Below are 14,508 nucleotides of genomic sequence, written 5' to 3'. Positions count from 1 at the left end.
CTTAAGTAGAATGCTATATAATAAATTTTTCTATACTTTATTTTATTCTGGGGATCATATTTGGCGATGCTTAGGGCATACTTCTAGCTCTGCGCTCAAGAAGGGTCTTGAGGAATTATCTGGGATATGGGAAACTCCAAGCTGGGTTGACTTTGGCCACTCTTTTATTTTTAAAAATCCAGAACTTAGCCAGTGAATTCTGGAGATGCACTTCTGGGGGATCATATTCATGGCTTCACACATGTTAGGTATACATTTTATAATTTGAGCTATTTTCTTAGCCCTCTTTGTCAATTAACTAAAAGGCTGAGAGCACCAAACTTGCAAACATGAGACTGTGAGCTTGATACTGGCACCGATTCACATACATCTGTTGTGACTCATGAGACACTGCCATTTGGGTTCCCTGTACCACAATGAAAAGAGCATGATAGATTTCCAGCACTACTGCAACCAATAATGTGTGATCACCTCTACTGTAACCAAGTGTGTGACCCCAGGAAAACACATGTGCTCAAACTGACCTAGATGGTGAACCCCAGTACAAACTGGAATCAAGTGTGCCATTACCACAACCAAATTTGAAACCTATGGTCAAAGCAACAACAATATCAACAATAAAAAAGAATTGAATTGGGGGAATAATTTTACAATTACCAAGCACTGCTTGGTGCTGCGCTGGAGAACCAAGAAGCAACACAAGTAATACCTGATTGAGCTTTACTTCGTCCTTGGGTCTGTCACTCAACTATTAGCTCCAATGGCTGAGTATTGCTGGGAATGTGCCTCAGTTACCCCAAAGTGCTCCCTGAAAGGCCCTACTCCCACTTCACAAAACACTAAAAAAAAGGCAAGATGAAAACATAAAAGCTATAATAAATGGGATTAGGAGAAATGTAAAGTAATCTTGGCTATGTAAATTTTAAATTTATATGGTAAATTTATATAGGTAAATGTTTGCCTTTACCTGACAAAATGCTTCATATGTTGACTTTAACTTTGTGAAGTAGATGCTTTTCCTCAAGATTAATTAGCAATTGTATGAAGTAAAAGCATACCAATGTTTCTAAGGGAGAATTGTTGAAATCTATGCCTCACTAATGTAACATAAAGTAAAAGTTTTTATAAAGTTTAACTCTTTACATCTCATATAGTCCCCCTGAGTCTGCCTAGAGCAGGAGTGATCCAAAAACCAATAAATAAATAAATACTTTAAAAAATTAGTGCACATAGTTACCTTATCGCAAAACCAAAATGCCCCAAATCAGTGCCCCTATGCTGTTTCAAGTCTGCACATAATTCCCTGTCCCAAACCTCTAATTTCTTTCCTTGGAATTTTTATTTCAAGATTCCAGGAACAATGAATGTCTACCATTTGATATCTTCATTCATTTTCATCCTACCAAAATGATTTACTTATGTTTAGATACCAGTAATAAAAACATACTGAGATGCAATAGTTGTTTTCTTAGTCCCACTTCTAGTATGATGGAAAATGGCACATTGTCACTTGTACTTCAACTACAGAATTATAAGTCACGTGTGAAGGATACTTTTTGCCCACACAAAGTCATGGCAAGTGTGAATGGAGAATTGAAATTGGTCACACAACATAATACACAAAGATTTATAATCAGTATTGTCTATATTTAAGCCCTATTGTTCAAACTATGGTGCTATTTAAGGATATGCTTTATATTCTTGAATTTGTTACTAATACTTTACAATAATGTTTCTAGTCATGGATACTTTTCTGAGTTTTTTCTCAGTAATTGTTACAAATTTAAGTAAATAACTTACCATTTTAATTATTATTATACAAATAATTATTTGTATTTATGGTTAATAAAATGATTACTACTCATTTGGAAGGCGGTTAATTTTTTTTTCTATAATTTATCATTATTTCAAAGTTCTTTATCTCTTTGGAAATCTATACTTTGTCTTTGTCTTTAAAGATATAAACTGGTCAGCAATGTAGTTGACCCTTGAGTTATATAGGTTTGAACTCTTCAGCCACAGTGTGGCATACATTTATTTACTAACAAATATATTAGATATTGTTGTGGATATTTGTGACAATTTGTAAAAACAAAGAGAGAAAACTCAGAAATGATCTATCCATATTGGAAAAATTGAGGTGTAAAATGCATGTAATATATGTTGATAATTCTATTTTTATTCATTTTATTTGTCATTTGTTAACATAAAACATATATGAAATATGGTATACAAAGTTGGGATTTTTCAAAAGTTACAAGCAGTGATAGATCATACAAGATTGGTAATATTTCAGAGAAATGCAAAAAATGTGATTAAATATTTGTTAGAAAAAATTAATAGCAGTGTATATTGTTGAACTAACAATTTTATGACTACATTTTCCTTCTCTTATAAATGAATTAAAACGTTTTAAGTGTTTAGTGTATGCTTAAAACTATACTCATCATTTAAAAATTCACTCTGTTGAGTCATAAAATGTTAATCATCTCTGCTTGAATAATTTATTTCATCACTTTCAAAGAAGCTACATGGAGACTTGCACTTAGCATAAAATGGTGTGGCTAACACTGTTATTTAGATGTTAATATAGTAAATGTAGATGTCTGTCATTTTAAAGCATTTTGTCAATGTGATGAGTAATGATATAAAATCATATTATATAGATTTTGTAAAAGTACTTTAAAATTTGTACCACCTGAATAAATATTCTCACATATTCCTGGGAGTTATACCATATTACAATTCCTATCACTAGCAATTTGGCGCCATCTATTACAGATGAAACACTTGGTGTTGTATATTCAAACATCCTGTATCTGTGAATCTATATGCATATATAACAAATATATACAAAATATCATTGTTATAAAACTATTTAAGGGGAAATAAAAATGTAAGTGCTACAGAGGGATTTTCAAAAATATATAGGTTAAATAAAAGAGTAAAATAAATGCAGAAAATACTGTTTTGATGTAGAAAAGTATGCACACTTTCCATTTGTACATAATGAAAGTGAAAATATTAAAAGGTTGAATAATTTTTATAATTTTTGTGGGGAAGAAAATAAAACTTTTGTTTAATTTGGGAAAGATAAGCAAGAAACAAATAAAAAAGAGTGGATGGGGCAATATTGGAAAGGTGTCATTTTTTTTTATGTTCTCCTTTACTGTGTTTAGGTGATTTTGAACTATCTAAATAAGGAAAAGAAAAAATGTTGAAATAAACCATACTCCAGCACCAAATCATCATATATAATAAGCTTCATAGAATATTCTTCAGATGCATTTAAAAAAATTTTATTAAGATATCCCACTTAATTCAACTATCAGGCCAAAAATGTACTGTTAGTCATGCTTCAACCAAAAAATATAGTGTAGCATAATACAGATTGAAAAAGAAAGGAGACATGAAACTCAGGCCTATTTTTAATTAAGTCAATATTAAAAAACATGAAAAATATTTTTTAAATGTATGACTAAGTTCTATTTTGAATTTAAAAAGCTGCTGTATACTGATCTATTCTTTTTACACATTTTGATGCATTTCTTGGTAGCATATAAGATTTTACAGCATAAAAAATTTTTATTTTCTTTTATGTATGATAACTTTTGTAAAGCAATATAATTATTTCATCTCTGGTGACATTTGAATTTATGTGTATTTTCATAATCTTTCTGCTCTTGTCCAAAACTAAGCAACAGAGAGGGTGAGTCCTTGAATTTCAGATAAATAAAGTAATTGAGAATGACTGGAGGGTTGAGCTTTATCCTAAAAACTTGACCAAGAGCAGTTGTTACTCAGAACAGACCTAGCTCAGGCAAATCCAACTGGCATTAGTTGTTAATTTGATATTGTTTTGTTTATTGTTTTTGTGCCATATCTAATCTACTTAGGACTTGATGTATTCTTATCTCTCTGCTCAGTTATCACTCCTGATTCTGTTTGGGGAACCATATACTGTCCTGAGAATCAAACTTAGGTTGGTCATATGTAAAAATGTCTTACCTGCTGTAAAGATTATACATTCCCTTCCTTTTCTTTCTTTCTTTTTTTTAATAGATAGCATACTGTAATACTAAGGAGCTATGTAGTGTCAGGTATTGAACTCAGTGACTCACATATTCTAGTTTGTGCTCTATCTCTTGAGCCATTTTCATTTTATTGCAGTTTTTTTTTTGAGTGGTTTTTTTTTTCTTTATTTTGTTTTATTTTATTTGGTTTTGGGTCCACATTATTTGGTTTTGGGGTTACTCTTAGTTCTGCATTCAGAAATCATTCCTGGCAAGCTCAGGAAACCTTAGAGGATGCCAGGAATTGAGCCTGGGTCCACCCTGGGTTGGCCGTGTGCAAAGCAAATGCCCTACCATTGTGCTATTGCTATGGCCTCAGCAAGATATTCTTTATGTGAAAGCTTAGCTGAACCTTCAGGAAAAGTATTTTTGGTGGAAGTATTTTTATTTTATTTTTTAATTTGAGCCACTAGATTATTGAGATATCCATGTCTCTCATAATATATTTTTTATAATTAAAGTGCTGGGAGCTTCTCATCCTTGACTATCTCCCTTGACTTTAAGCCTTTTAAAGGAATTCAGAATTTCATCACTCACATCCTTATCCTCTGGGAAGTTTGGTATTCTTTTGTCAGAGTCTCTTAGGACTTAGCTTTCTTTCTCATTTCTGGATTAATTTCTTGTTATTGCTGACTATCCTGATTCCAGTATAGTCCCTCTGCTTTGTGTTTAGGACATCCTGATTATTGTAAAGACACGAAATAACTTTATTTTCTTCCTCTTAGACATATCTGTAAATTTGTGTCCTAGATTCTTGAGAGTCCATTGCAAAACTCTCCCTTCCCCCTACTAATGAGAGGATATATTGAATAAATAATAAGAGTTTGAACTAAATTGTTTTTAGTCTTCCTATATATTTGAACATTCTTCCAATGAATTTGGTAACTCATCAATGGGATCAATTCTTGACATATGATGACTGCTTCAGTCATAAAAGTCTTGAAAGGAAGGTAGTTTTGACTCCCTTTTATGGCATTACATGAATTCAAGTGTCTATTATAATTCTTGTGAGTAAATTTAAGTTCTGCTGAAATAATTCAGTATAATCTCTCCATCTCAAAATTCTTCATTTAATTCTATTTGTAAAACATGATGTGATCATGTATGCAAATGTTCATAGGATCCTGGGATTAGGATCTTGGAGGGCATTATTCATCTTACCATAAACATAATTTACATTTATCCTTTACTTTAAATTAGACTGTCTCGTCATCCTGGCACCATTTAAAACTTGGAAACTTATAAAAAGAGAGGAATTCAGTCATTTCCACTGCCAGAAGTAAGTTTTACTTCCAGACTTTTCAGTTATATCAGGGAATCAATTCTCTCCCTTTTAAAGTTTGGTAATATTTTAAAAGAGCTTATTACATATACAAGAACAGTTCATGAACTGGAAATTTTTAGATTCAAAGATTGATATAAAGCTCAGAGGCATGATGTTATGAGATGACTAATAACATAAAAATGAGGAAATTGTTTAACTTTATAAAAATTGGTTGTTATGGTGGGAATTTCGAGATAGAGGAGAATTTATTGTTGCATATTCTTTTTAGGGAGGCATCTTAAATGTTGGCTTATGATCACCAGAAGCAATTACTCAGGCAACCTAAGCTAACTTTACTTTGTTCTTCAGAATAAAGGAAATTGCTTCATGTTTGTGAGTTAAATAGTTTTTGTGCTCATTGAATTTTTAAGGTGATCTTTATTTTATAGTTAATTTATCATTGTTAGTATAATGGTGAAGATGAAGTCCTTAAGACACAGCATATGGCTTTAGGTGCATGTGGGTAAACAGTTCAGGTACATATGACTGGACTAGAAAGTATAGACCCTGGTTTTTTTTGTAGGAATAATTCTTCTCATAGGAATCTCTATATCAAAGGATCTTATATGGGGGTCTCTGAAAGTGCATGGCTTGAGGCCAATCTGGAGTCTGGCATCCCAAGGATTGACCTCATGGCCTGAATGCTTGTGGGAATAGGAGGTCTCAGACATCTGAGCAGGTTTTGCTCATAAATATCAGATCTGAACTTAACATATCTAAAGTCTTCCAAAAGGTAAAATCCCCAGGCAAAAACTCCAAATTTCTGAGAACCTCATCCAATATCTGCCAAATCTCAAGATCGCAATAAATATCTTATATTTAGACCAGTTGCTTTGTTTTTTATTTATTTTCTATTTTTTGTTTTTTTGCGCAACAATCGGTGGTGCTCAGAGGTTACTCCTGGCTCAGAAATCGCTCCTGGCAAGGGTGGGGTACCATAGGGGTGTTGGCAATCAAACCTAGGTTCGTCCTAGGTCGGCAGCATGCAAGGCAAATACACTACCACTACGCTATCACTCTGGTCCTAAGGTCAGTTGTTTTAGATATTTGTAATAAAAAATCTCTTGCAATATATGGGAGTGGGTGGTTACTATGCTTCTGGTGTTTTTCTCTATGTAAATCTAAATTATATATATACAAATACATATTAAATTCATATCTCAACTTTCTCTTCAATACTTTGGAATAACTACTTAATTTAAAAAGACACTTTAAACATTTAAAAATATTAAATAAGAATATCTTCATAAATGAGCACTAGTAGGATAGTTAATTTTTTGTCAATAAAATTATATCTGGCTCTAAGCCCTATATTTAAAAAATATAAATAAATACATCCCCATTTATAAGAGTGAGAGAATAATTTATTAGATGATTCATTTTCCTCATTAATGTGATATCTGTTATTAGAATGGAACAAAAGAACTTTATAAAAAATCTCTCATTAAAACATTACTTTAAATTAAATCATTACTTTCTACTTAAATTTTACATGAACCTAGGGCTGAAATGATAGCACAGATGGTAAGGTTCTTGCCTTGCATGTGACCAGTCTAGGTTCCATTCCTGATCCCCATGTGATCCTCAAAAGTGATTCCTGAATGCAGAGCCAGGAGTAACCAATATAGTAACCACTGAGCACCACTGGGTGTGGCCCAAATCCCCCCCAAACTTTTTACATGATACAAATAAATCAGAGATCATATTTGAATTTTTGAAGATTGTCTATTAAAAAGCAAGTTATTATATCATTCTGAAATGCTGTTTAGTCTTTGTAATATGGAATTAATTTCTTGGGTATGTATTTTAGTTGTACCATTTACTGGTAATGTGATATTGGACAGCTCAATTTCTCTGAGTGTTTTTCTTATGTACTATTTAATATTTATAGTTCTTATTTAATGAGTCTCTTTGAATATTAAATAATGTATATAAGGTACTTATACTGATTGATGCTCATTAATTAATTGATGGTGAAATGGTAATATAGTTACTTTCTACTTGTTCTGTACATACCCAATTATAGCTGTCGTTTTTGTCTACTCTTCTTAAATCTCATGTTTGGAACAATTTTTATCTTTTGTCAAACAACTGCATAGATTCTTTGGCTTAGTTGTTTTTCTAAAGTTCTGGCTTAAATTAAATCACTCTTCACAGACTTGAGGGTACACTTTCACAATGTGTAGTTCAACTCTGTATTGAAATCCAGATTTATACAATTACCTTTGCTGTCATCTATGAAGATTAACATTTCCTTATTTTATAGAATATTAAAGAAAATATTAAATCTGTGGCCGGAGAGATAGCACAGCGGTGTTTGCCTTGCAAGCAGCCAACCTAGCACCTAAGGTGATTGGGTTGAATCTAGATATCCCATATGGTCCCCTGTGCCTGCCAGGATCTATTTCTGAGCAAATAGCCAGGAATAACCCCTGAGCACTGCCAGGTGTGGCCCCCCCCCAAAAAAAATTTAATAGAATATTAAAGAAAGGACTACATATATTAAAGACTTGAGACCATAATCCTACCAAAGAGCATATAGGTTTGCGTGTCATGATACAAGTTACCTGTTTATAATGTCTCACCTTCAACACTCTACATTTTCTTCAACAGCAACTTTTAAATCAGTCCCAGACAGGAACAGTAGAACTGCTAATACTGAAAACATAGAGTATGAAGGAAATTGGTGGGTAAAAGGAGAAGCCAACTAAAGAAATTGTGGTACATATACACAATGGAATATTATGCAGCCATCAGGAGAGATGAAGGGATGTTGGAGTGGGTCAGTCCAACTGAAACTTCAAAGATTTAACTTCAGTTGTCTAATACAAGCATAAAGCTATTCTAACCTTTCATAGACCCCTGTTTTACAGCCTTTTACTTTGACCCTGTGCTTATCATAACTATTCAGGTCGGTTTCATATAAATTGCAGAAAATTAATACATGTAACCAACATCTACCATTTGATTAATGGATTCAGGACATTGGTATTGAGCAAGATAAGGTTATTTTTTTAGATGTCATTTTGGTGTCATTATGGTGTCTATCTTGTCTTTTAAAAAAATTTAATACTTCTTTTTTAAATTTTTTTCTGTCATGTTTTTTTTAAATTATGATAGTATCTTTATTTAAGCATCATGATTACAAACATGTTTATAGTTGGATTTCTAATAAAGTAAGTTAAGTGTCTATGACCATCTTTATCTATGGCTTGTCCACAAAATTATGTGTAATTCCTTCAAATCTGAATGATTACCTGATTAAATAGAACATTTGTGGTTATTTCATTCAACTTCGTTTTTGTTTTTGTTTTTTGGGTCACACCCGGCAGCACTCAGGGGTTACTTCTGGCTCTATGCTCAGAAATCGCTCCTGGCAAATGCAAGGCAAACGCCTTATCTACATGTTATCTCTCCAGCCCCTCAAATTATTTTTTAAACTTTATTCATTTATTGATAGGTTGGTTGTTGGGCCACACTCAGCAATGCTCAGAGGTCACTCCTGACTCTGCCTTCAGAAATACCCTTGGCAGGCTGGTTGACCACATGGTTGCCAGGAATGGAAACGGGTCTCTCCTGGGTTGGCAGCATGCAAGGCAATCGCCCAACTGCTGCACTATATCTCTGGCCCCTCAACTTATTTTCTATGTCCAATTATATTTTCTATCCTGAAGAATTTTATTTGAAAGCTTTGCTGTAACTCTTATGAAGGATCTTTTATATGTACATTCTTTCCTTGATATTACTTTTCTTAGTATTATATGTATCTCTAGCCTTTGCTTTTAAATTAAGGTGTAAATAAAGTGTAATTAATTAAATAATCAAAGTGTAATAGTTTAACCATTCTAACTTTTGACTTTAGGTCAAACTCTTATTGAAGTTCTCAACTATAATTGATTGATCAATATTACTTCTCCATTTACAGTCTCTTCTCCCTGTGTATACCTCTAATTCTGATATTTTATACCTTAAACTAATTTTGTGGTTTCATGACATTTTTTCACTGTATTTCCTATCTTCTATTCCTTATGAGGATCTCCTACATCATATCTTGGAACATATAATGATTCATCCACCAACATCAAACTCTTTGTTGCTGAGGAACTCCGATAAAATATTTTCTTTACCTACCATGATATTCCATTCAGCAACTTCTGATTGTAATTTTCTTACCCTCTCTAATAAGTTTTGTTGTTGTTGAAAGTTTGATTTTTATCATTTCTTTCAATTTGCTAAATTGCCTTCCTGTGCTTGCTCTGATGTCACCTTCTCTTACAGCAGGGGTCTCAAACTCGCAGCCTGCGGGCCATTCGCGGTCCTCCATATAACATTTTGTGGCCCGCAGCCAGCCTTCAAATATTGCAGTATTTGCAATTATTCGCTTACGAATAATTGCAATTAAAATTGCATTAGTAAAAAAAATCGCATTAAACATTCGCATACACCGAGCAGTTCTGTTCAGGGTATGCAAAGGTTTAATGTGATTTTTTGCGATTCTTTTCTTACTAATGAGATTTTTATTGCGAATATTCAATAAGCAAATAATCGCGAATACTTTGTGCCTAGTGCAGATGTCATTTCCGGTGCTCCTGCCCTCTGTCCCTTGCATTATCGGAGGCCTAAGGGAGAGAAGTTTATTACAGAATTAGGTTTTGTCATGCCTTCATCATGACTTCATCAAAGCCTGCAGTGAAGAGAAAGATTGATGACAAGCACAATTTTAGGAAAAGTGGGAGATGCAGTATTTCTTTGTTGAGCACAGGGGCATCCTCACATGTCTTATTTGCTCAGAGAAAGTTGCAGTGCACAAGGAATACAACTTGAAATGCCATTATTCAACTAAACATGCTGAGGAATGTGCAAAATATCAAGGAAATGAAAGAGTCAAGCAGGTTGCCAGTCTTAAAGCATGTCTAATGAGGCAACAAGATTTCTCAAGAAAGCAACCAAAGAGAATGTTGCATCAGTCTAAGCTAGTTACATGGTTAGTGAGATGATTGCTAAGGCAGGGAAACCATTCACAGAAGGAGAGTTTGTTGAAAAATGCATGTTACAGGCTGCAAGTATTATCTGTCTGGAAAAGAAAGGTCAGTTTAGCAAAATCAGCCTTTCTGCCAACACGATGGCAGAGCGCATTTCTGACATGTCAAGTGACATTTATCATTAACTGTGTGCGAAAGCCAAATGTTTTGATGCATACTCAGTTGCTCTTGAGGAGGGTACAGATATAACAGACACTGCACAGCTCACAATTCATGTCCATGGTGTTGATTGCAATTTTGAATTGACAGAGAATCTGCTCACAGTAATTCCCATGCATGGCCAGACCACCACTAATGAGATATTTCGGCATCTGTGTGATGTCATTGAGAATGCAGGTTTGCCAAGGAAGAGGTTTATTGGAATAATAACCAATGGAGTGCCATCAATGACAGGGAGGAAAAATGGACTGGTGGCACTTGTTCAAAAAAAAAAACTTGAAGAGGAGGGTGTAGAGAAGACCATTGCTCTTCACTGCATTATCCATCAGCAGGCCCTTTGCAGTAAATATCTGCCATGTGACAATGTGATATTTGTTGTTGTGAAATGCACCGGCCAAATCAGATCCAGGGGCTTAAAGCACAGGAGGTTTCGTGCTTCTTTAGAGGAAATGGAGTCAGAATATGGAGATGTGCTTTATTTCACCAAGGTACGTTGGCTCAGCAGGGGAAATGTCCTGAAAAGATTTTTTGAGTTGAGAGAAGTGAAAGCCTTCATGGAGAAGGATGGGAATGCTGTTTCTGAGTTGAGTGATCACAAATGGCTCATGGACTTAGCTTTTCTTGTTGACATCACACATAAGCTGGATGTACTAAACAAGATGTTACAAGGCCTGGGGCAGCTTATCAGTGCTGCCTATGTCAATGTGAGAGCATTCTCCACAAAACTTGTGTTATGGAAATCCCAGCTCTCTCAGGCAAATCTTTGCCATTTCCCAGCATGCAAGTAACTTGTGGATGCAGGCATACCATTCAGTGCTGAGAAATATGTTGATGCTATTTTTAAACTAGAGAAGGAATTTGATCACAGATTTGCAGACTTCAAAAAGCACAGAGCCACTTTCCAAATTTTTGTGGACCCCTTTTTCCTTTGATGTGCAAGATGCACCCCCTGTGCTTCAAATGGAGCTCATTGACCTGCAAAGCAACTCTGATCTCAAAGCCAAGTTCAGGGAGATTAGTGGAAAAGCAGACATGCATGGGCAATTTTTGAGAGAATTGCCACCCAGCTTCCCCGAGCTTTCCCAAATGTTCAAGCGCACCATGTGCCTTTCTGGGAGCACATATTTGTGTGAAAAAGTTATTCTCCATATTGAACTTCAATAAGTCAAAGTACAGGTCTAGACTTAATGATGATCATCTTCAAGCCATACTGAGGGTCTCAACTGCTTCCTCTCTGATGCCAAATGTGGTTCAGATTTGTGAGAAGTGCTGTCAAGTCTCTGGCAGCAAGGAATAGGCCAAAGATGCCATGTTCAGAAGAACTGTTCATGATCTTCACTCAATGTTCTATTCATGTTTAGAAGAAATAATTAAAATAAAATAATAATGACGTTTGAAGACTTTTTTTGTGAAATCCCTTATGTGGCCCTGCCTCACCCCAATTTTGCCTCCTGGGCCCCCAGGTAAATTGAGTTTAAGACCCCTGTCTTACAGGTGCTGAGAAATTCTTCTGGATTATTGTCTTTTCCCCATTAATTTTGGTGACTTCTCTACTGTATCATTGTGTCTTTTGTGTATTAAGAGCTGAAGGTTAGGGTTTTATTTTTTCAGGTTTAGATATAATATAAATTTCACGTTCAGACTTCTACCTGGATCCTATTCTGTTACTTATGTTGCATTTGGTTGCTTCTGAGACTGCAACACAAATCAACAACTGCTCCCTAATATAAAATTCTCAGAGCTTCTCTTTGGAACAATTACTTATGTCCTTGGGTTTGTGCAGTGAGCATGTAAGTGTTTGTTGTGTTTTTTTTTCTTGATCGCCTTTAAACTGACTTCCTTTTTTCTTAAATCAGCTCATTCTAAAACTAGATAGATGCCTGCACTAAGACGTACTATGAATGAACCGTCTTGTCTGTCTCTACTTGGCACCACCTTGTGGAATTTTTCCTGCCACTGCCTCAACCTGGAGTTTTGGCAGATGGTTTCCTACTTGTATCTGTAGCTGCATACCTTGCTTCTCCTGCTTTTCTAATAATTTTCTGGATTCAGGATGAGTCTTTTATCAATATCTCATATGGTTGGAAATTCAAAAGAATGTGGGTGAATTTGGAGCCCAGTTTTCCCTGGTAGGTTATGCCAAGATTTACTGCAGGGATATGTTTAGTGTCTTTCTACTCTTCCTACGCTTTAGTAAGGCTATTTAGTTTTCATGCAGAATCTCTCTTAGGTTTCTTTGCTGGCTATTTTAGTGACCTTTTTTCCTCTGTGAGAGTACTTCTGAAATCCTTTGCTCACTTCTCTTTAGTTGCATTTTAACACAATGTATTTCACCCTTTTTCAATATCTTGGCTTCCTATGACTGAGAGACTGAAGAATTAGTAAACTTTTTTTTATTGATAGGTCTCCTTAGTGATGCAGATTTGACCCAAGATTCTTTTTTGTTTGTTTGTTTCTGTTTTGGGGTCACACTCTGTGGTGCTCAGGGGTTACTCCTGGCTCTGCATCCAGAAATTACTCTTAGTGGTGTTTGTTGGAGAACATATAACATGCTGGGGACTGAACTCAGATTGGTCAAATTCAAGGCAAATGTACTACCCACTGAAATATCACTTCAGTTCCATCCTATCAATTCTTGATAAAACTACTAGTATTTTTCAATGGAAAGACCAGGGATACAATGACACTTAAAATCTGTGGTACCAGATTTTGCCTGCAAAGGCCTACAGGGTCATACCAAGCAGTGATCAGGGAATTATATAATTCCAGGTATCAAACTAGGATCATCATATGCAAAACTTGCCTATTAATACATCTATTCTCTCTCTGTAGTTCCAAAGCAATAAACTTTTGGAACCAGAGTGATAGTACAGTTGGTAGGGCACTTACCTTCAAAATAGATGACCTGTGTTCAATCCTTGGTACCAAATATGGTTTTTCAAGTCCCACCAGGAGTTATCTCTGAGTGCATATACAGAAATAAGTGTTAATACCTCCAGACAAATAATTTTCTTATCCCAAGGCAAATAATTTAAAAAAAAAAAGCAAACACACACACGTGTGTGTGTGTGTGTGTCTGTGTGTGTGTGTGTTTGTGTGTTTGTTTGGGTACTATTATACCCAGAAATTACTCCTGGCTCTCTGTGCTCAGAAATTACTCTTGGCTATGCTTGAGGAACCATATGTGGATGCTGAGGATCAAACATGATCAGCTGCATGCAATGCAAGTACCCTACCTGCTATACTATTTGCTTCAGCCCCGATTCTCATTTTTTTAAATCTCTTTTCACATTTTTTCTTATTGTTTTTCAAAGAATAATTTTAGTTAGGCCATTGTGAATTGAATTTATTAGAACATATTTAAGAGCCTGATAGTCTATTGCACTCATTAGTGTATCCTAAAGCATGTACCTTGAGATTTAGTACACCTTCCATGAAAATAGAAACTTGGGGGGCCGGAGTGGTAGCACAGAGGTAGGGCGTTTGCCTAGCACATGGCTGATCCAGAAAGACGTGGGTTCAATCTCTGGCATCCCATATGGTCCCTTGAGTCAGGAATGATTTCTGAGCATAGAGCCAGCAGTAACCCCTAGCATTGCCAGTTGCAGCCCTAAAACCAAAATAAATAAATAAATAAATAAATAAATAAATAAATAAATAAATAAAAAGAAAGGTGCTGGAGTGGTGGCACAAGCTAAGGTGTCTGCCTTGCTCGCGCTAGCCTAGGACGGGTTCGATCCCACAGCGTTCCATATGGGCCCCCAAGCCAGGAGTGATTTCTGAACACATAGTCAGAAGTAACCCCTGAGTATCACTGGGTGTGGCCCCCAAAATAAAAATAAATGAATAAATGAATAAAAAGAAAGAATAAAAGAAAAAGAAAGAAAGAAAGAAAGAAAGAAGGAAGGAA

This window comes from Suncus etruscus, chromosome 1, assembly GCF_024139225.1.
Source record: "Suncus etruscus isolate mSunEtr1 chromosome 1, mSunEtr1.pri.cur, whole genome shotgun sequence".
In the NCBI taxonomy this organism is placed as follows: Eukaryota; Metazoa; Chordata; class Mammalia; order Eulipotyphla; family Soricidae; genus Suncus; species Suncus etruscus.
Note: the sequence above shows the minus strand (reverse complement) of the source record.